The sequence below is a fragment of the Bufo bufo genome, unplaced genomic scaffold, assembly GCF_905171765.1.
Source record: "Bufo bufo unplaced genomic scaffold, aBufBuf1.1, whole genome shotgun sequence".
In the NCBI taxonomy this organism is placed as follows: Eukaryota; Metazoa; Chordata; class Amphibia; order Anura; family Bufonidae; genus Bufo; species Bufo bufo.
In genome coordinates, this window is record NW_024400707.1 from 201,531 (window position 1) to 205,809 (window position 4,279).

Sequence of the window (4,279 nt, forward strand, 5' to 3'; positions counted from 1 at the left end):
TTTTCAAATAAAACTACATTTCTATATAAATTTTTCTCTAAATTTATTGTTCTACATGTCTTTGATAAAAAAAAAATGCAATAAGTGTATATTTATTGGTTTGGGTAAAAGCTATAGCGTTTACAAACTATGGTGCAAAAATGTGAATTTACGCACTTTGACTTTCTGAGCACCTGTCATGTTTCCTGAGGTTCTACAATGCCCAGACAGTAGAAACACCCCACAAATGACCCCATTTTGGAAAGTAGACACCCTAAGGTATTCGCTGATGGGCATAGTGAGTTCATGGAAGTTTTAATTTTTTGTCACAAGTTAGCGGGAAATGATTTTTTATTTTTTTATTTTTTCTTACAAAGTCTCATATTCCACTAACTTGTGACAAAAAATTAAATTTTACATGAACTCACCATACCCCTCATGGAATACCTTGGGGTGTCTTCTTTCTAAAATGGGGTCACTTGTGGGGTATTTATACTGCCCTGGCATTTTAGGGGCCCTAAAGTGTGAGAAGTAGTTTGGAATCCAAATGCGTAAAAATGCCCTGTGAAATCCTAAAAGTACTCATTGGAATTTGAGCCCCTTTGCGCACCTAGGCTGCAAAAAGTGTCACACATGTGGTATCGCCGTACTCAGAAGAAGTAGGGCAATGTGTTTTGGGGTGTATTTTTACATATACCCATGCTGGGTGAGATAAATATCTCTGTAAAACACAACTTTTCCAATTTTTTTATACAAAGTTGTCATTTTACAGAGATATTTCTCACACACAGTATGGGTATATGTAAAAATACACCCCAAAAACACATTTCCCTACTTCTCCTGAGTACGGCGATACCACATGTGTGACACTTTTTTGCAGCCTAGGTGCACAAAGGGGCCCAAATTCCAATGAGTATCTTTAGAATTTCACAGGGCATTTTTTACGCATTTGGATTCCAAACTACTTCTCACGCTTTAGGGCCCCTAAAATGGCAGGGCAGTATAAATACCCCACAAGTGACCCCATTTTGGAAAGAAGACACTCCAAGGTATTCCGTGAAGGGCATGGCGAGTTCCTAGAATATTTTTATTTTTGGCACAAGTTAGCGGAAAATGATTTTTTCTTTTTTTTTCTTACAAAGTCTCATATTCCACTAACTTGTGACAAAAAATAAAATTTTACATGAACTCGCCATGCCCCTCACGAAATACCTTGGGGTGTCTTCTTTCCAAAATGGGGTCACATGTGGGATATTCATACTGCCCTGGCATTTTAGGGGCCCTAAAGCGTGAGAAGAAGTCTGGAATATAAATGTCTAAAAAATTTTACGCATTTGGATTCCGTGAGGGGTATGGTGAGTTCATGTGAGATTTTATTTTTTGTCACAAGTTAGTGGAATATGAGACTTGAATATGAGAAAAATCTATTTCCGCTAACTTGTGCCAAAAAAAAAAATCTATGAACTCGCCATGCCCCTCAAAAGTGATCTTTATAGCGCCGCAGCGATTTTACAGTGTTTTTGCAGTGATCAGAAAAAAAATATTTCTGTCTCTGCGGTGGGGCGGACTGAACGCAAGTGTGCGCACAAGATCAGGCCTGATCGGGCGAACACTGCGTTTTTTGTAGAGCCTATAGAACATGTCCTATTCTTGTCCGCAATTGTCCGTGTTTTGCGGATCCGTGGATCCGCAAAACACATACGGATGTCTGAATGGAGCCTTACAGGGGGGTGATCAATGACAGGGGGGTGATCAGGAAGTCTATATGGGGTGATCAGGGGTTAATAAGTGACGGGGGGGGTGTAGTGTAGTGTGGTGATTGGTGCTACTTACAGAGCTGCCTGTGTCTCTAATGGTCGATCCAAGCAAAAGGGACCACCAGAGGACCAGGTAGCAGGTATATTAGACGCTGTTAACAAAACAGCGTCTAATATACCTTTTTGGGGTTAAAAAAAATCGCATCTATAGCCTGCCAGCGAATGATCGCTGCTGGCAGGCTGTAGATCATCTTCTTAGCTGCGCGCGCGAGATGACGCGCCGATGCGTCTACGAGGAAAAAACCGACCGCCCGCAAGATGCATCCCTGCGTTAGGCGGTCGGGAGGCGGTTAACATGGCAGTAAGGAATTATAGGGGTTGTGCAGCCGTTATTATTGATTACCAGTCGTCAGGATAGGTCATCAATATCTGTTAGTGGGGGTCTGAAACCCGGCGCCCCCGCCAATTAGTTGTGAGACGAGGCGGTGCTCCATGGAAGCTCCGCTTCTTGGTCATTACACTACGACTCGTCTCCTGTGAAGCGGTGGTGTAGTGTAATTACAAGCACTCGCTCCATTGATTTGAATGCAGTGTTACACTGCACCGAGAAGCAGTGCAGGGTAATGGACAGGAAGCGGCGCTCGCATGGAGCCCAGCCCCCTCTTCAAATAGCTGATCGGCAGGGATGTCGGGTGTCACACCCTCGCCAATCTGATATTCATTACCTATCCTGACGATAGGTCATCAATATTAATGGCTGGACAGCCCCTTTAAATTTGGAAGTGTTAGGGCTCTTCTCCTTTAGGGTACATTCACATGACCATGTTTTGCAGACCGCAAAACACTTATGGATACCGGCCACTTGTGTTCCACATAACCCCTTAAAATACTTCTGTACTTTTAATTCTTCAAATATATGGGTTTAGCATAGTATTTTAGATGTGATGTTTTGCATCATTTTGAATATGTTTAAATATGTGAATCTTTTTTTCTTTTTAGGAACTTGACCGGGAACTTCCTGTTATTGAACCCTATTTTGTACAGCACCCTGAGCTTACTGGCAAAACAGCAAATGGCATAAGGATCACTTGGCTGGGCCATGCGTCTGTCATGGTGGAAATGGATGATTTGGTATTTCTTACTGATCCCGTCTTCAGTGAGAGGGCCTCTCCGTTTAGCTTTGCAGGTCCCAAACAGTTTCGAGGGCCACCGTGCACTATAGAGCAGCTTCCCAAAATAGATGCCGTTGTGATAAGCCACAATGATTATGATCACCTGGATTACGGCACTGTACTGGGCCTGAATGCCCGGTTTGGTACTGAGTTGAGATTGTTTGTTCCCTTGGCTGCGAAAATGTAATTGAACTGGACTGGTGGGAACAAAATTGTGTTCCTGGGCATGATGAAGTGACCTTTGTTTTTACCCCATGTCAACACTGGTGCAAGAGGACAACGTTAGATGACAACAAAGTTCTCTGGGGAAGCTGGTCTGTACTTGGACCCTCAAATAGGTTTTATTTTGCAGGAGATACTGGCCAGCGCTGTCAATCAATGCACATGTGGGTGTGATTAGGTGCAGAAGGCCGTCATTTGCAAGGAACGGGGGCGTCACAGAAGCAGTGCTCGGAAGGCATAAGCCCGCCTCCCAGTGCTAGAATTCCTCATTTGCATATTTTTTTAATGTTGCTTTTTCGGCCATACATGAGAAATAAAGGTGTGGGTTTTGTCTGCGTCATCGGCCCCACCAGGATATATGCCTGGTAGGGTAGGCTTGAAACCGGGTGACAGAGCCTCTTTAAAGCATGGGCGTGACCTTTGCTGGCAGGCTTAAAGAGGGAGGGAGTACTGGAAAGTGTGCCCATCCAATGTAAATGTGGATACTCGTGCTCAGAAAATTCTCTGGAGAATACCTGATGTCTAGTCATTTACTTTAGGACTAAAGTCATGGCCTTCCATGCCACTGCTCCCATTATTCAGTGGATTGTAAACCAATATTTCCTGGCCTTCCATGCTACTGTTAGCCACCCTAGAGCCTTCCATTTGAGGTATACCAGCCTGCAGGGCCGGCTCCAGGTTCATGTGGGCCCTTGGGCGATAAATCCCAGTGGGCCCCCATGAGGCATTTTTTTACATTTACATGTCCCCCTGTGGCTCCCACACGGTATAATGACCCCCAGTGGCCCCTATACAGTATAATGACCACTAGTGGCCCTTCACACAGTATAATGAACCCCCAATCCCCCCCCCACTGTATAATGACCCCCAGTGGCCTTGCATTCAGAATAATAACCCCCAGTCGCCCCCCTTCAGAATAATGACCCCCAGTAGCCCCCACACTGGGGGACTACTGTATGGAGGGGGCTCTGGGGGTCATTATACTGAATGGAGGGTCATTGGGGATCATTATACTAAATGGGGGACACTGGGGGTCATTATACTATGTAAAGGGCCCTCACAGTATAATGACCCCACAGTGGCCCTCCATTCAGAATATCGACCCCCAGTCGCCCCCACACTGGGGTTATACTGTATGGAGGGGGCACT

General features: G+C 44.8%; 1 pseudogene; it reads left to right on the plus strand.

The window, feature by feature from the left end:
* Window positions 1-2,091: 2,091 nt before the first annotated feature.
* LOC120984463 lies at window positions 2,092-3,304 on the plus strand (annotated as a pseudogene).
* The last annotated feature ends 975 nt before the right edge of the window (window positions 3,305-4,279 follow it).